This window comes from Pezoporus flaviventris, unplaced genomic scaffold (assembly GCF_033815535.1).
Source record: "Pezoporus flaviventris isolate CSIRO_AGI_PZ_B2104156 unplaced genomic scaffold, CSIRO_AGI_Pfla_v1 ptg000047l, whole genome shotgun sequence".
Taxonomy (NCBI): Eukaryota; Metazoa; Chordata; class Aves; order Psittaciformes; family Psittacidae; genus Pezoporus; species Pezoporus flaviventris.
Window position 1 is genome coordinate 13,621,302 of NW_026892595.1, and position 18,818 is coordinate 13,640,119.

Genomic DNA, 18,818 nt, shown 5'->3' on the forward strand with positions numbered 1-18,818 from the left:
GGTGCTTTAAATGGTACATAGATAATGCAAGATTTTTACAAAAGCACCTTACCATTTAATAGCCAAACTTAGGTGCCCCCATCTTACATGCTCCTGGTCCTCACCTCCAACATCCTATAAGGATTTGCAGAAGTTTGGAGAAAGCAGCTTCCTTCCCAGGAAGATACCAGATCTTTTGCATTTCCACCCTTACAGTACCCCAGCACAGGCTCCAGGACACCACTCGGCTCACCGCCAGGCCACCCTGCCAGTCTCAAGCCTTTGATGTGATGTTCCCAACACAAAGCAAAATTGCCCAACAGTTCAGTCAAAAGTCCTATGCTCTTGCCAGTGAGGGAGGAAGTTAAGAAGAGGGAGAAGGAAGAGGCAGATGGCTATGGAGAAAAGGTATAGGGAATTTTGTTGGTTATACCTGTTAGACTTTCTGAGGTACCTTGCTAGGATACAAGCTTGTGTGGTACAAGCTGTGGCTACCTTAGACAAACAGAATGAATACGTTGATACCTGGGTTTGTGAAATGGCAAATCTACCAGACATTCCCCATCACAAACAGTGACCATGCTTCTGACTAAACTTTTCTTCATAAATTCTTTTCTTCTCCAAAAGCCAGCATCTGGGTTTTAGAGCTATCATAAAGGCTTTCTTTTGGGGTACAAGATGTGCAGCATAGGAGTAGTTAGACAGTAAACCTGGAAGCCTATTAGACATAATGAAAAATACCAAAGAACAAGTGCAATTAATAAAACGTAAAACATTTGCTCCATAAAAATCTAGTATATCATCGTTACTGCTTCAAATTAGTTGAAGAATAATTATCCCCAAGATGTTCTGGCACCTTCTACATCTTGCTTGCAGAAGTTTGACAAAACAGGAAAGACCTGGTAAAGATAAGGATATCAAAACTCTGTTGGGAAAGGAAAATGATTAAACTATTTTAAGTGAAATGACAATACAATCAAAATTGGACAGCACTATTTATCTGTGTAGGGAATGTGCACACATGAGTATCTGAACTGCAGCAAAGGTGACCTTGCGTAGACTCATCTGATAGAAAAGCAGATTAAAACTCCAATCTATCTCAAATATTGTCATTACCTACTTTTAATAAACAATATGAAGCTAGTGGAAGAGTCCAGGTGATTGTTAATGTGAGTGCTTGATTTGCTGAAATTGTGCTGCCTTTTGTGCTGAGGTGATTTAGACAGAGAATTTATTAATGAGTTTTAGGAGCATAGGAATGTTTTGCAAACAGGGTGGAAAAAGTCCTTCTGAAGCTTGACTTTAAGGAAGGTCTCGTTACAAGATTTGTAACAGGGGATTCTGTATTGTAAATATTTCCACCGTTTATCTGGGATAAGGAAAGAAGAAGACCTCTATATCCCAGTGGTGAAAAGACAGCAGAAAAGTCAAGGTTAAGATTGTCTTTGAGGCATATTGCTCCTCTTACTAGACCAGGTGAGGCTTACAGCAAGTGCGTGCCCTGGGGAGGGTTGAAGGTGGTGATCTCCACAGCCCTTCAGTGCACTGGGCACCAGGTATAGCAGGAGGAACAGATCTCTCCCTTGCCCAAGAAGAAAAGGAACAGGGTAGGAGGATGTGCTGGCAGTGTGTGTAGAGAGTGAAAGGAAAGCAAGATGGGCTGCTGGATGCCCTTCCCTCCCACCAGATTCTGAGAAGAATACTGTGCTCTATACTGTGCTAAAACATGACATTTAGACTTGAGCACTTTAAACAGTCCCCTGAGCTATGTTGAGGGTGCAGAACAGCTGTATGTATAATTAAGTAAAGCTAATTACAATAAATAAAGTTAACTAGAAAATCAGTCAGAGCTTTTATTCCTAAAAGTTCTGTTGTTGTTGCCAGAGTTTAAACTGCTGCAGGGCAAGATGCTGGGCCACCACAGATTGTCAGAGATCTAGTCACTTGGTTTTATTTTAAAATCAGATTGGTAAATGGAGAATGTTGGAGTAATGGAGAAGGTGCACAAATTTTACCTCCAGATTTAGAAACTAGATGAGGAGGCTGTTCTCTCTAGGAAAATTGTAGAGCTGAGGTACGTGCCTTCTTTTTCTCTTGGCTACAGAAGACTTCTTGAATGCTCAAGTTGGCATCAGAACATGGTGTGAACATTTCCTTTGCCCATCTACCCAGCCATGCCTGCACAGCTCTGCTCTAAAACTGTTAACAGGTACTGAAACTTTTCTTCTAGCTCAGCTTTGAAACATGACAGTCCAGTGAAAATGTAGTCCAGCTCCATGAAAGTCAGCAAAGTTATACAAATACGGCATTAGTGAGTCCTGCCAGAGTGGGGTTTGCCTACCCATTTGTGAGATTCCTGTTTCAAGCTGTGCCACGAAAGAAGAGGCAGCCTGCCAGGAGAAACCTCAGTTCTGTTGTAACTGGCGGAGAATGTAATACAACTGGATGAATGGTAGATGCTTTGGATTTATGGTGGCACTGCTACCTTGAGGATCAACTCCAGGGAGAATAACGTACAGTATCGGTTGCAAATGTCTTATGGAAAAAAGTAGAGCTTGTTTTGGCTGTAGCTGTGGAAATGTGTGTGGCACAGGTTCAGAGTCGGGGCAAACCCACTGGGAAAGTGTCGCTGTAGTTTGCCTTTTTCTTGCATTTTTTTCCCATCTGCTGCTGTCCACTCAGAAACGGGGTACTGGGCTGAGTACTGGTACTTTGATCTCACCTTATACAAGTATGATGATAGTGCAGTCTGCTCCTTCAGTTGCAAGATATATCCAGAGAGGAACAAATTGTGGTTCAGCTGGCACACAGCAAAGAGATGCCAAAGGCTGTGTGAATTTCTCCTGTGTCTCAGTGCTGGATGCTGGAGTTAAAGACCAGATTGTGAGAGGGAGAGCAATCTTTCTTTGCAGAGTAATGACTTTACTTTGTGCAAGGAGAAAGGAATTAGATTGGCAGGAGCTTTGATTTTGCCTTCTCCCCACAACAAGGCAGTTTCCTGTGCTGGAGAATATAGACTGCTCAATGCACCACTGTCTCACAGTGCTTGCTTTTCTCCAAGACTCTTGGAACAGTGCAAAAACTGGGGCAAAACCTGGAGTGAGCCTCCTAGCAGCAAAAACTACATTTAATTCCTTTGTCTTATTGGCTAAGAGGGGATGTGACCACAGGAAAGATTTTTTAGGATAAAAATGAGTCGGTAACTATCTTTAAAGGATTCAGTTCAAGGGTAGGCGTAATGCAATCCACACAGGCTGTGAAATCATTCTCATCGGGAGGCTTTAAGGAATGTTTCTGGGAGCCAAGGTGAATTAAAGTTTGACCTTCTTTTTAATATTGTCTTTCTCGACACTTCATCTCATATATACACTTGTTTTCAGGTTTCAGGAATAAGCTGCATTGATCCTGTTTTTGGAGATCAGTCATAGTGGTAAACAGCAAGTCTCTGTGATTTATGACTAGGCTTGCAGCTAGTACCTTAGAGATATCTGAGCACCTGCAGCTGGAGGTCTGGCTTTAGGAACCAGGAATTTAAGCCTTTCAGGTACAGCTTTCACAGCCATGCTCATCTGTGGGATGAAAGCTAATCAGATGAGACAGTGATTATTACCAGTGATACTGATCACTGTTCAGCCCATGAGAAACAGATTTTTCTGGGTTTATAATATTATTTGTCACCCCTTTACCTCATGCAATTCTGTATCAGCCCTTTAGTAAAAGCTAAACATGCAGGATTTCAAAGAACACCAAACGTAATGAAGGGGGAGTGGCAGGACCTACTATGATTGTAATAAATTTAGCAAAATTAATAGAAAATTTTTCAGTTGATGAAGTATTCAGACCAGTCAAAGTGGTTTTGTTGTTGTTGCATTGACTCACAACGTGATTTCATACCAGCTACCACAAAAACATAGCTATTGTGTGCAAGTCCCGGTTAGTCATCCCAAATGGCAGCAATGCAAAGTAAAACTGTATTTGTGAACACTAAGTTTAACTAGTGCTTGCCATTATACTTAGTGAAAGCAAGGGTAGCATAGAACACATAGCTATGGACACACCATTATCTTTTCTTTCTGTATGACAATAATGGTTATAAAGGCATCCTATACAACTGATAAGCCTGTCGTTGACGGGAAAGACTGATTTGGGAAAGATTCTTCTTAAATGCTGAGCTTTAAATTCATTCATTTTCATTGCAAACTAAGTAAGAGTTTATCCTTGAATAGCAAGGACAAATTTGGCTACACAGGGCTGGATGTTGCCATGATATTGATAGAAAGGGCCATGCTACACTTCTGGCTGCACAGCATGTAGCAGAGTGCTAAGGGTGAGGTCTACCACCCTCTGAGTCACTGCTGAATATGCCCTTTGGTACTGTTGGAAAACTTGAGCATGTCTGAGATTCACAAGCTGATTTGTAACATAACATCCTTTCAAACAAACACAGCAGCAGCAAACAATTGTGGGAAAAACCCTGCAGGTAAATGACACATCTGTATTGATCAAGAGCCACTTAATAAGGCATTGAAAACATGCCACTATTCATTAGCAGTGATTGAAGGCACAGATTTTTAAGGCCAGGAAGAATCATTATGATTTGATAGCCTGACCTGTACAACATGGGCCAAAGGAGTCCTCTGGCACAAGGCCAACAGCTGTATTTCAACTAGGACATAATTTCTAGGAAGTAAAATGTAACCTTAACTGTTAAAGAGCCTTTGAAAGAGGAGCCATCTTAGGCTTTCATAACGTGTTCCAATCACTAACCACACTAAGCAGTAACCTGTACCATATTACTCCTACTGATACCTACTAATCATTCCATAGGCATTAGGAATAAGATTCAACCAACTTTGGGCACCTTCACTAGAGGACTGCAACTGTGCTAGTCACACTAGGTGCCTTTCACAGACAGTGGAGCAAATAGAAACATTAAGGGAGTGATTCATCTAACTTGTTTTAGACATCTACTTTAGATAGAGATGAATTGTGCTTTATAATCCACTGAGAATATTGCTTAGTATTGACACACAGAGCTTCTAGATGGACCAGCTCAGGTATAGACATCTGTATTTAGTCAGATGAATCCTACCATCATACATGACTTTTTTCTGCTGAAGAGTTTGGCCTTTCCCAGTAAGATACATTTGGTCTATAAGCGAAATATCCCTTAGCCCTTCCCTTGTTAAGGGAAATATAACATGATCCCTTAGTATTTGTTTCCTGACACTTTCAAATATTCTTACAGTCTTCACATTTTCAGTGTCCTTCCTGGACTGTGAACATCAGAACTGGCCACAAGATCAGAGATCTGATCATATATCAGGGTGGTAAATATAGCAGTAGTAGGAACAACAACATATGACTAACTGCAGTAGGTCAGACCCAAGGTCTGTCTAGGTAGATAGACAGCTTCTCTTTGACAGTGATGGGCAGTGGATGATTCAGGGGAAGTTTAAAAAAAGGAAAGAAGTGATAATTTCTGGACTCCTCTACCAGCCTTTAGCTTTATGACAGACACCTATGCGGTCAGGAGTGCTCCCTGGAAGGTACTTAATGAAACCAGAAAGAACTGGTTTCATTAGCATAAGCTTTTGGTATCCATGATATTGTATGCCAATGAGTTTAGCAGTTTAAACATGAAGCATTTAAAAAAAAAAATTAATTGTTTTGTTTGTTTGTTTTGAATCTGCCACACTGTTTTCCCATCCTGTCTTCTAGGCTTCATATAGCTAGAGACAGACACAAAATACTTCCCAGTATAACCTCCTTACTTGAGATTATCCTGTTATCTACATTAACTCTTCTTGCCACAGCACTGAGCTGAGGTCATCTGCTCCGAACCCCAAGATGTTTTTCAGAATTTCTGTTTCTAGAGGTGTGTTTCCTAATGTACCAGTCTTTGTCCCTGACATTTGGGCATGAATTGAACATAGCTGTTTAAATGCCAGCAAATTTGTTGTTTTGTCTCATGATCTGTGGGATATTTACAAACTTTACTAGGACTTTGTTCCCAGAAAGTTGTTAATAATGAAAGTGCTAGACAGCTCAGCAGGGTCAAGAATCATATTTTGTAGAACCACTACCAGAATTAGAATAGTGTTACCATTATTTTCTATTCGTAATTGCAATTTGTGACATTTAAATATTTAACTGATACTAAATGCATTTCATGTGGGCTACATTCATATGCTGTCAGAGTTAGGGCCCAGCCGGTAACTCAAAACCACACAGCCACTCGCTCACTCCCCCCCACCTTCCTCCATTGGATGGGAAGGAGAATCGAAAGAATGTAACTCCCACGGGTTGAGATAAGAACAGCCCAGTAACTAAGGTATAACACAAATCACAACTGCTGCTACCACCAATAATAATGACAAGGGAAATAACAACGGAAGAGAATACAGCCGCTCACCACCCACCGACTGATACCCAGACTGACCCGAGCAGTGATCTAGCCCTTCCAGGTAACTGCCCCCAGTTTGTATACTGGGCATGGCATGCTGTGGTATGGAATACCTCTTTGGTTAGTTTGGGTCAGGTGTCCTGTCTCTGCTTCCTCCCGACTCCCCGGCAGAGCATGAGATTCAGAAAGTCCTTGGCCAGACTAAACATTACTGAGCAGCAACTAAAAACATCAGTGTTATCAGCTCTGTTCCCAGGCTGAAAGTCATAAACACAGCTCTGCACCAGCTACTAAGAAGGAGAAAAATGACTGCTACTGCGGTAGTCCACATGCAATGTGCATTCATATGCACTGGTATATTATACTGACCAAAACTTTGTGCTGTATCAAGTTTGGCAGTTAAATCACTTAACATTTATCTACCAAACGTGCAGTCTCAAAAGGAAGCACCAAGAGACAAGACCTGTTCTCTTTGAACCCTCCTTGTCTGAGGAAGGTAGTTCCTTAGTGCTCTTTACTGTTTTGTAAATGGAAGTGCTCTCTTTTTTCTTTATTTTTTATAGTGAAGTGCTCTCTTAAAAATTATTATGAATGAGTAAAACCTTTCTAAGATCTTCTTGCCCTTTATTGTCTGCCATGTTCTTCCTTATCGCTCTCTGCAACTACCTGAAAGGAGGTTGTAGTGAGGTGGGGATAAGTCTGTTCTCCCAGGTAGCAAGCAATAGGACAAGAGGAAATGGCCTCTAGCTGTGCCAGGGGAGGTTTAGATTGGGCATTAGGAAAACCTTCTTCACAGAGAAGGTGATCAGGCATTGGAACCAGCTGCCCAGGGCAGTGGTGGCATCACCATCTCTGGGAGTGTTCAAAAACCCTGTAGATGAGGCCCTCAGTGACAGTTTAGTGGTGGTCTTGGCAGTCCTGGATTAATGGTTGGACTTGATGATCTTAAAGGCCTTTTCCACCCTAGGTGATTCTCTGATTCTCAAGTAAAAATCTGGAAGCTTAAGTAGCAATTCAGAGGCTATATTTAGACTACAAATTAAGCATAGCCTGCAGTTTAGATCAGGTTCAAACAATTCTGTTCCTGGTTTGTGTGCCTTGGGTTTTTTCCAGGGACAGAGGAGGTGGCGTGGTGCAAGCCCAGACATCAGTGCAGCGTCACTGCCTGGCAGGCTAGACGTAACTGGAAAGGACCTATAGGAGCAACCAGAGCCTGTGAATGGGTAGCTTGCTTTGAAACCTGAGGTACCAGCTAGCATTTGTGGGGAAAAAAAAACCCAAACCAAACTATGAAGTATCCAGATTTGGGAGTGTGCAAAGTTGAGAACTATGAACAGCCATGGCTAAAATGCTTTGGCTAAGAACTTGGGACTGGCAGTAGAGCTCATCTGCAACCCACCAGCATCTTTTCAGAGAGACACCAGATTGTAGGAGAATGTATGCAATCAGGTAGCTGTGTTTTTCCTTAGCACATTTGTCCACAGAGCAGAACAAAAATGTTTCTCTTTCAGGTAAGGGTAGAAATGGTGCTGCTGCCTTGCTCAGAGAACGTTTTCACAACTCAGTTTGGCACGGTGCTGGCTTAGAGGAGGGGTGGTGTTTGTGCCATGTGATGCATCTGAATTGCAGTACAGGTTTGCTTAATGTTAGAGAAGCTGCAGCATGGGTGGGAGTTCTGCCACCAGGGCTGTGACAGTCACTCTGCCCTTTGTGATTTCCTGTTTTTCATTACATTTAAATCTCACTTGTACTACTGCTGTCTGGTCTGTGGCACCTGTAGTTGTAGAAATGTCTTGTTCCCTCCCTGACTTGTTTCAGTCAGGTCACACAAAACAAATTTCTGAAGGAGAAAATACGACTTCCAGCCTATGTAACGCAGCCAAAAATAGTTAACTCTTAAATGTTATTTACAATTTTATCTCCTTCCTCCTGGAGGTAGAAATGCTGCTGGCATCCTCCATGGGGAAGATGCTTGCCAGAGGGTGGAATGCATGAAGAGGGATAATTTCCTGAATCATCCTACGAAGGCGGCCACACTATGGAGGAGGAATGGAACGACCTCTCTGCTTCTTCCCTGTTTCACTCCATCTGGAGATGGATGTTGAACATAGATTGTAGGAGACAGAGGGGAGGCACATGGGGAGCTTTGTACCTCCCACTCGCCGCATTTGAAGGCACCAGCCCACTTGTGCATGCTTGTCCTCTCCAGTTTAGACTGTTCTTTCTCACATTAAGGAAGATCAGGGAGATACACCAAAGCAGGCCTTCTGCATTCAAGTTAAAACAGTTATTTTATAGGGCTTTATAATTTCAAACAAAAAATTATAGTTTTACCATTTCAAACACACTGTTGCTTGCTCTGTGTGCAAAATATTAAGCACAAAGCTCAAGGCCTCAGAAGTGAGGGGTTGATCTTTACACAGATCCCCTATAAAAGGTGATTTTCATTGCCTATGAAGATGAAAAGAAGAAAAGGTAAAGGTTTTGGGATATTTGAGGTAGAAAGGGGACATGCCTGGCTCTGTAGAAGCAGTATGAGTGAAAAAAGAAAGCCATGTAAGTCTTCCTATATCCAGCTGTTCCATAAAAAAAAAAAATTTTGGCTCACCCATGCTCAAGCAGCAACTAGTATCTCCTACACTATGAGAAATAAGAAGGGCTTACAGTGATGGGAAGTCATGACACAGTTAAAAAACAGAACCCGGCTTTCATTTTTACACTATAAATAAAAGGACTTTCTCAGAGTAACCAGACAACCATAAATCTTTATTGTAATATAACCTTTCATTCACTAAAAGATGACATTAAAGTGCCTTCTGATTATATAATCTTAAGATTTCAATTGGATAAAGAGTACCCATGCTTGTATATGAGTATAGGAATAAAAAGAAGAAGAAAATGATAGAATAAATAAGGTTTATCATTAAAAAATGATTTAGGCATTCATCAGAACAGCTAAATAAAATTACATCTGAGCTATGTCATTTAAGGCTTAGTAAGGATTTTGCAATCTAGTTGTGTTAGCGATCTGAGACATCAGTTTCTACTGACACCACTATCCCCTGAAGATGCTTTGCAGTGTGATCTAGGATGGTATTTTCCCTGGCTTTAGAGGCTCACCAGCAAAAATACAACTTAACCTACTGCCTTTGAATTGCCACAGGTATGTGCTGAAGAATCTATATTTTTCTTAAATTTAGCAGCTCTATGTCTGAGAAGAATTTTGCATTGAAAACCAAGGAAAAAATGCTTTGGATCTGCAGGTCCATGGTGTAATTACTGCCCCAAATCGGCTATCTCCTGAGCAGCACAGAGTGAAATGCCTCGTGACAAAGGGCACCTAGAGCTGACCAATAGCTCAACATCCAGTTTGTCTGGTCTTTGTATCACCACTGAAAAAGGATAAAGCTTTGTGTCTGCCTATGCAGGGTGAATATAAATTATCTCAGTATTTACTATTGATACAGAAGCACTGTATACACACCTCAAGACAAAGCTGAATAGATCTGCATCTCTATGGAATATGAGGTTATATAGATGGCTGACACAACTGCTTCTGCAGGATTTGCAGTTGTATAAATATGAAAACTGACTCTGAATCAAAATGATCTTATTAAATAAGCATTCATGTCAATGGCATGGACAACACACAGTTTATTTTATCAGACATATCCACTTACTCCTCTAGTTCAACAAAGCATTGCGTATTGATTTGACAAAGACACTGTCAAATCATGTTGAGAGACTGCTGGTGGTACCAGTACAGACGTTAATTTATATTCTGGAACTGTGCCCTTTCTGCCATCTTGGATCTTCCTATAAGATCTGATAAAATGCACAAAAAAAATCTATTCCGCATTTTTCAGATTTATGACTCTCAAATGAAAGGAGGAACAGAAATAATCTTTCCATTTGTCAGCCTGTCATCTACATGGAACAGACACAGCTGCTACTGCTGCAAGAAAATTCTATTACAGGTGCAAAATGGACATTTCCTTCACAAATATATTTGTCATTAATTTAGCATAAAAATCTATGAGATCTTAGGGCAGTAGAATACTCATTTCATCTTCTGAACAAAAATACCAAGCATAATTCACTTCAGGTTTTGATTTTGTTACTCTGTGCAGCTGAAAATCTAGCCAATTCTGTGTAGTGCTCAGAGGTGCATGTGCCTGGTTTTGAGAAAGGTAATATGCAAAGTTGCTCTTTCACTTCAGTCTTCCACCTCGCCTCGGAGATAATGATGGGAGTCCCTACATGGTCCCTTGAAAGCGTCAAGGAATGAAGGCTACCACTACAGCAATCTTGTTTGCTTATCTCCTCAGTGAGTTATGGATGAGCACTGTCTCCAGACTAGAGATAACTAAGAATGAGTTAATTTATTTTTTTACAGAAGAACAGGTAGCTTAGGAAATACATGCAACTGTGAAATTTCATCAGTAAGCATTAGTTTGATGGTAATATGAAAAACTATATGAAATAGGAAATAAAGAACAAAATCTAAATACACATAAAATTAATATAAATTAAAAAAGAAAAAAGATAAAAGTCCTCACCTGACCCACTGTAGTAGCATGGTTAGACTCAATGATCTTAAAGGTCTTTTCCAACTTAGTTGATTCTATGCTTCTATGAGATGTCCCTGTATCATCCTAAGCACTTCCACAGCAGACAAATGAGAACTCAGAGAGTGCAACGTGCCTAGGAATGTGAAAGGTACAAAATGTGCTTTACTATGTGCTTCCGTATCAAACATCCGCTTCCTGCGAGGAAGCAGCCATCTCATGACCCGGCAGGTCATTCTGAACCCCACTTAACAAAGCACCTGACCATAACACCCTGCTGTGATCCAGCATAGACAGACCCTACCCCGTTTTCCCTTGTTATCCTGACTCTCCTCAAAGTACTCCTCTTTCTCAAATTTGCAGAGGTTCCTGTCTCCCTCTCCTTTCACTCTTCCCCCTCACATTCCATCTGCAGCCTGAAAGTTCCTGAGACAGGGGCTTCACTGCCCCCCTTGCAAGGAAATGTCTTACTGTCCCCCACTTTTCTGCCTTTTCCCTCTCTTCTCCCCCTGTAAAGGATCCCATGGGCTAATGGGAGGGGGTAGCTAATCAGAAACTACTAAACACCAGTTGGAAAGAGAATCAAAGTGCAAAATGTATCTAAGCTGAGAGAACAAGCTGTTCCCTATCCTAAAAGTCTTCAAGAACAAATACATGACAGAAATGCCAAGCATTTGTACTGATCTGTCAATGTAGGTGCAGGATCATATGACTGGAAAAATAGTAAAATTAATACTTGCGAATCTTTTATGTTTAAGAAAAGAGGAAAGCCTTGAGATTAAAAAATCAGCTTTATACCTGTGAGTCTGATGTGTCCATGTGCATGACTTCAGTGAGAATTTCAAATTAAAGAAAAATCAGATTTAACTATAAATGGGAAGTGGGTTAAAATGTAAAGTGAGATTATTGAACTATATTAAGCACATATTTTGAGAAGACAACTGTTTCTTAAAGTGTAGAAGAAGTAGTCAATCTGCATTTCAGTAAGGAATTTAGCATGATGCCACCTAAATAATATTTCTGTATAGTGTAAAACAAAGTTCTGAGAGCTGATCTCAGGAAAAAGAAGTTTCCATTTTACAGTTAATTCTCAAAGCAGACTGCATTTCAAAATCAGAGATCCTTCAGAGCAGATTTCCGACATCAGAACTTGATGTTTGCCTTATTTTGAAAAGTTGTAGACTTCATGCAATTATTTGCAACAAAAAAATACTGTGTTCGGAATTTAGAGATGTTCTGCATCCCATATATTTAACACTGTATTGTAGACTGGATGGACAGTTCTTTCATTACAAATCCTTACAGATAGGATATATCTAAAAATTTCTTTGATTCATTAGCATGCAAGGAAGAGATACCTGCACTCTTTTACTTCTGCAATGATGACATAAGTAAAGCTCTAATTTTCTGAGAAAAGTTATTTTAAAGTTTTAAGAATAGATCACTAGATAATTCACTATTTTTATTCTGAGACTATTATGTTTATCCTTTGGTTTTAGTGGAGTTGGCATGCTCATAAATCCCACCTTCCTCTGGCTGTTATTTCTGTCTGGTAAATTATTTTTTTATTCACAAGGCAATAAAAGGTCACTGGGAAGAGGAATATAATATTCACTCTCATAAAATAAAGTTAAAGAGTATTTAGCATTTATATCTTTCCAGGGTGGTGAACAAAATATGGTTTATTTGACTCAATGAAGACCTATGATACTGAAAGAGATAAATCTAATGACTTGTTTTAACAGAATAAGTTAAATCTTTCAAGACAAATCTTCAATAATGCCATGTTGTTCCCGTGGAAGTCCACTACACAATTATACATAGGTGCCCCTAGAAAAAGCAGCACTTTGGCTCTTACCTGCCAGAATTATTTATGAGATGCACAAGTAGATTTCTTAACCTCTTCTGGAAGTACAGCACGCTTCTAAGCTGTGAGTCTATTAAATTATAAAAGCAAAACATTACTTAATGAAGTTTAGTACTAAATTTGGTCATAAAATTGCAGGAATAACAGATTTTCTATTTTTCATCAAGCATTATTTTGACTGAGGGCTGGTTCCTGGGCTATGTTTTTGAGAAGCAAAGCAAATTAATTCCTTTTGAAAGGAAAATTTAATTCCGCATAGTAGGAAAATTTAATTCTGCTTGAGATACTTGGTTTAAAAAACCTGATGTAGTTGCTAACCAACTATATGTACCCACAGCCAGAAGAAGCTGGAATTTTTTAGAGCAAAATTGTATGTGAAAACGCAGTGCATAACACAGTATATTTTGCATTTTGCAACTGCAATATTCACTTTAGTTTTCTTTTTTATGCTATTTCTTCATATTCATATTCTTTTAATGCACCATGGAAGAATGGGAGTTCTGCCAGAGAATCATACTGGCCCCAAGTAGTTCCTTAGCAAGGGGGAGAATTATATTCAGAGATTTTTCCTGGTTGACCTCATGTATTAATTGCAATCTTTAATGTAAGCATCTAACAGAAATAAATAAATAGATAGGTAGACAGCTAAATAAATAAATAACAAGTTATTCTGCCAGTGGAGTTTTGAAACAAGATTTCTCCTAAATGTGCACTCAGCTTCAGAGTTTTGAATGGAGAGTGAAGTCAAACATCCTTCTGTATCTGCCCTATGGCTTCTATCTGCTTTCTCCCATGTCTGCTCTAATCAGTTTCAGCCTATTCAGCCCATGCTCTTTGCAAACCTCAATTCACTTCATTAATCTACCTTTTCCTCTCCATTAAGGAAGAATTTTCACATAAAGTGTTGTTGCTGTCCTAAAAAAAAAAAAAAATCATCTTGCAAAGTTAAGATTTAATTAAGCGTTCTCTGGGAAGCTTAGCTTGAAATATGAAATAACTGTCCCATGTTGACACACGGTACACTTTACATTTCAAGTTCTTACTGAAGGATTACAATGAAAAAACAGAAGCATCTTTTTAAATTTTGGGCAACAAGTTCCTTATTCCCATTACTGTTCTCAGAAGTAATTGAAACCAAACATTTAGGTTCTTCGTATTCTTTTCCAGTAAAAGACCACCCTGCTGTGGTACTTGAAACTGCCCAAATGCTGTTATTGAAGATATTTTCAGAACAGTGTCTCAAAGAGTGATTGAGGCTTGATGGAACTTTTTCTTCCTTTCTATCTCAGTATTGAAAATCAAATATAATCACTACTTATCCTTCCACCTGCACAGCTACCTGCCTTGGGCTTCTCAAGTGGCACCATGTAACTTCATAACTCCCATAAATCAGGTAATCATGTGTATTCAGTCCTAGACGTGCCACAAACTCATTTTTTAACCCAACAAGATTTATTGGGTGGTGATTTTTCATGCCTTCTGGCACCCCGTGACAGTGGATATTTATACTTTTCTTTCCAAGTTATTCTATAACATTTCAAAGCAATGACTGTATATCACAGTTTGTGTTCCAAAAGTATCATCTCATGACGACCTCCCTACGCATTGATACGCACAGGATCTAAGAGTTCAGCCATTTCTTTTTTTCCATGGCTGACTGTGCTGCCGGTTTTTACAAAGACAGAATGGATGTATCTGGAACAATGTGTTTTGCATTGTTGTTTTGAAAGTCCTTGTTACGTACTGGCATAATGGATCTTCCCACCTTGGTGTTTTTAGCAACTGGCAAACTACAGGTGGTATAATATGCCCTAAATGACAATCTGTTACCAAATCTTGTCACCAAATTTTAAAGACATTATTCAGAAGACAAATCATCTGTAAACAGGCTACTACAGTGAGTTTATCCTTAATGCTAATGTGTGCTGATATTCCAGTGATGGAAGATGGAATGATTGTCATCTTTGTCAGGAAAATAATAAACCTGTTGTAGAAATCATTAATGATTCAGTTTTACAAGAGTAATAATACTGAGACAAACCTTCCTATTCCCATATTGAAATAGCGAGAGTTGAAAGCTCCCTGAAAAGCTAGTTATCAAAGGAAAAAGAAACAGTAGGAAAACTGCACATTTGAGCCAGGCTTAAACTGTTTACCCTGGAGCAAAGCCCATGCTGCAAAACCTGGCAAAGAAAGCAAACACAGTGGAGCAGTGAAATGCAAAATGGTCTAGCCCAAACTTTTCTATATTACTGCCAGTAAAGTCATGTGATTTTTTTTTATTAACATACATAATAAAATATTTTGTCTTCTGGATTCTGCTGTGTTTGGTTTCCTGGTATCTGTGCTATTTTGGTTAGACCGCTAAGGAACAATTACACATATCCCACTGCACTAACACACCCACTGATAGTCAGCTCCATGGTCCACAAAGATAGCTGTCCTCATTATAAACATTAGACTGAAATATAATTATTATTAGGTATCATCATTATGGAGTTCATAATACTAGAATGTTATTTATATTCAGAGTGTATTATTTTATGATTCACCCATACATATGATTCATACTATTCAATTTATGCTTTGTTTCCAGAAGTTTCTAACTGTGATGCATTTCAGTTTAAACATTCCCTGATTACATTATCTGTAATCCTACTATTGTCTCTAGGAAGGCCATTGTAGTACTCTATGTAACATCACCCAAGATCAGTAATACACTCTTAAATAATGTGAAGCAAAGCATTATTCAAGCCTCTCACTATACAATATTTGAGAAGCAGGACCTAGAAGTGAACAAAACACAGAAAAAAAACCCTGGATTTTAACTGCAGTCCAACGAAAGCATGACAGTCAGTGCCTCAAAGTTCATTAAATGTGCAGAAACTGCTTTGATCTGCATTGTGTTTTAACAGTAAAGGTGGAATTGCTACAATTAGTGTTGAGGCTGTGATTATAAAATAAGAAGATGAAGTACTATCATGTAAAAATAAAATCCACGTCCAGCCTCCATCAGATTTGGCTTTCACATGGCCTAACACAGCCATGAGCCATCCACTGTCTTTTCAGAGTCTTCCCTAATCATGAATTTGAGGATGGATCAATGGCCGAGGCTCCTTGCAAACCTTACTGGAAAGCATCTTCAAGGCCACTATTGCCTTCACAACTGTCTTCAAGTTGGCCTGGACTGCAGGCAACCTAAACTGCAGCCAGCTGCCCCTTGGTACTGCATGAAATACAGATAAATCATAAAATAGCTACAAGAATGAGGAACCATGCCAGACTTGAATACTCCACATGCACAAATAAACTTAAGCTCGGCCTCTTTTCCATCACTAACCTACATCTAAGACTATCTTTAACATTATGACAAACCCCATACCCAACAAGTATATGAAGTATAAGACCCTGTGTGTCCCAGCCCTCATCCTCACTGTGGAAGATAAGCAAAATCCAAGCATTAAGCCAGTATAATAATCCTTAACACTATCCACAACCCCATAGATACTGCTATACCAGCAGTGCATCACCTAGCTCTTTAAACAACATGGACAAGGTCTCAGAGGATCAAGTAGTTAATCTCCCAGTTCAGGCCTCTGTCCCAGTCTCAACCCTAATTCAAACTGTAACCTTGAGTATAATCCTTCTTGTCCCTTTCTCATTCCAGTTTTGTCCTAGGCTTGAATGACACAGAAATTTGAACAGTAAGTCTATCACTTCAGCCTTTAGCACCCACAACAACATATCAAGAAGAAATTAGTCATTAATCTTATATTATAAATCAATTTCAATTCAATTGTCACAGAAAGCCCCAATACTTGAGCAAGTTCTTGGCTTGGTTGAACTTAATAACAATAAATCAATGTATTTCACATGCTGAATTTGGAAGAGTAAATGTAAAAACAAACTTTTATCCCCTGGCATTTTAATGAAGGGTAAACGAAGTCACTAACCTACCTAAAACCAAAGTGATCTTTTTCAAATGTTTAAGACATTCTGCAAAAACATTTATTCTTTTGAATGCTTTTTGGAACCTTCTAGGAGGAATTATTTTGAGAAATACTAGATCTAGAGAAAAAAAGGCAACTATATTGGCTCTCAGAAACATGAACATAGTAAAGTTAAGCACCCTGGAAAGCAACAGACCTGAAGCAAACTATAAACTGGAAAGATATTGAAGAGAAGATGTGAAACACTGAGCTGGATTGCCTGAACCAGAGGATTGCAGTGAGAATTTATGGTTTAAAAATTTACAGTTGTTCAGTTTGAAGGAATTTTAACCATGCAGAGTCCTCCCTCTTGAAGCCACAGTGACTGCTCACATCTCTCAAGAGAGGGACAGCCTGTATTTTATGCCTATCAGTCAAAAATTTCCTTCCTAATGATGTTTTTAAGTATACATGCATGAAATGGGAGTAAAGAGTCTTGGGAAACACCTGTAAAAAAAAGTCAGGTAAGATTTGTATGGTGCGTACTAATTTCACATGTCCTTACAGATGTATAATTTAATAGATGATACTGGAGAATGTAATATAGATTTTGTTAATAGGCTATGGATTATGTTAACTGAAGGAGTGCTTGAGAACCCTGTAGAATAGGATAGAAAATACCTTCTTTCTTAAGAAACTACTTTTCTATAGCAAACACAGAACTGTTTACTCAAATAGTGGATTAAAAAAAGAATTTTCCAGTATGAGTAATAATGACAACATCTCAAAAGCTGACAAAACATGTTTGGGCTTCAGCCCTGCCACTTACTTGATGAAGAACACCCTCTCAAAAATTACATTATAGGCTTAATATAAGTAGGGTTAGGTTTTTTTTCTAACAAAGGGGACTATGCGATCATGCAAAAGCAAATGCATAACCGCATGCAGGCATTAGCCTTGCAGCCTCAACACCAAAAGCCCAGGTGGCATTTCAGGAGCAGTGATGGGCTCCAGCTCAGGTGGCGCCTGGCTGCTGCTGCTGCTGCACTGCAGGCTTGAGGGAAGGACCCCTCTTTGTTAGGGGAAAAGTGCTGAAGCTGTAGCCCACCCTGTTACGGAGGTTGCCAGGGTTACTGCAGGGATCCCCAGTGCAAGATTCAGGACTGTGACAGAGAAGTTTTGCTTCACTAAACAAAGAAATAACAAAATAGAGATCATTAAATACTAGAAGATACTAGAAATAAATACAACTGAAGAAAACCACTAACAGCTACACCCAGGCAAAATGCCAGAGCTGGGAAGATTATCGCTAAAGCCTGAATTACCTGCTGATTTAAAAGTGTTCTATAAACCCAGGGGGAATTTCTGGCACAACACAATTACATTAATATTCCTGTCTGTGTTATACCCTTTACCAGTCTCATGGTATGCTCAGCTGTATCTGAGCTATCCCATCTATGCTGCTTGGAGACGGGTATGTCTTGTTCCCAGTGCAGAACCAGATGAAGCCTCAGCTTCAGCCCTCATGCTGGTTCAGCACAGCTCTCCCTGCGTTTGACTGTAAAAGGACTCATCCAGGAGTTTTTAACTGGGTTACAGGTTGATTCAGTGTTTGAGTACAAGATGCAGTTTGAATCGGTTCAGCTGCTGTGCGCTGTCTCTTTCTGGCACAGCACGTCTGTGTGAGATACTGTAACCAGGGCCAAATATGGGAGCACAGGCATGAAGCCGTGCTGCTGAGTAGGCCATAGGCACATGAGCAGCGCTGTATAAGCACAGCAAGAGTGCACTCATTTTATTACATATTCAAGGGTAAAACATCTTGTATCTGAGTTCAGAACTGCACCCCTGATATAGACACAACCTTAAAATACGAGTTCAGAAACTACCAGTGGTTGCTGTGAAATACACTAGCACAAAAGCCTCCTAAGATTTTGAGAAAAATCCATCAATCTTAAAATTCACCAAGTCTTAAAGCTGCTTATTTTGGTTTGAGCTTGAGTCTTTTATCCATATTTTTCTGCTTCTAGTTTATATCTGTATTTGAGGAAATGCACTTACTCTTGCCT

General features: G+C 39.6%; 1 long non-coding RNA gene across 1 annotated transcript in view; it reads right to left on the reverse strand.

Moving 5' to 3' along the window:
• The window catches only part of LOC133276955 (uncharacterized), a 56,839-nt gene that overhangs the window by 4,718 nt on the left and 33,303 nt on the right, over positions 1–18,818 (reverse strand). Inside the window, exon 2 of the long non-coding RNA XR_009746059.1 lies at positions 531–697. This is a non-coding gene — a long non-coding RNA (uncharacterized LOC133276955). The remainder of the gene's footprint in view (positions 1–530; positions 698–18,818) is intronic.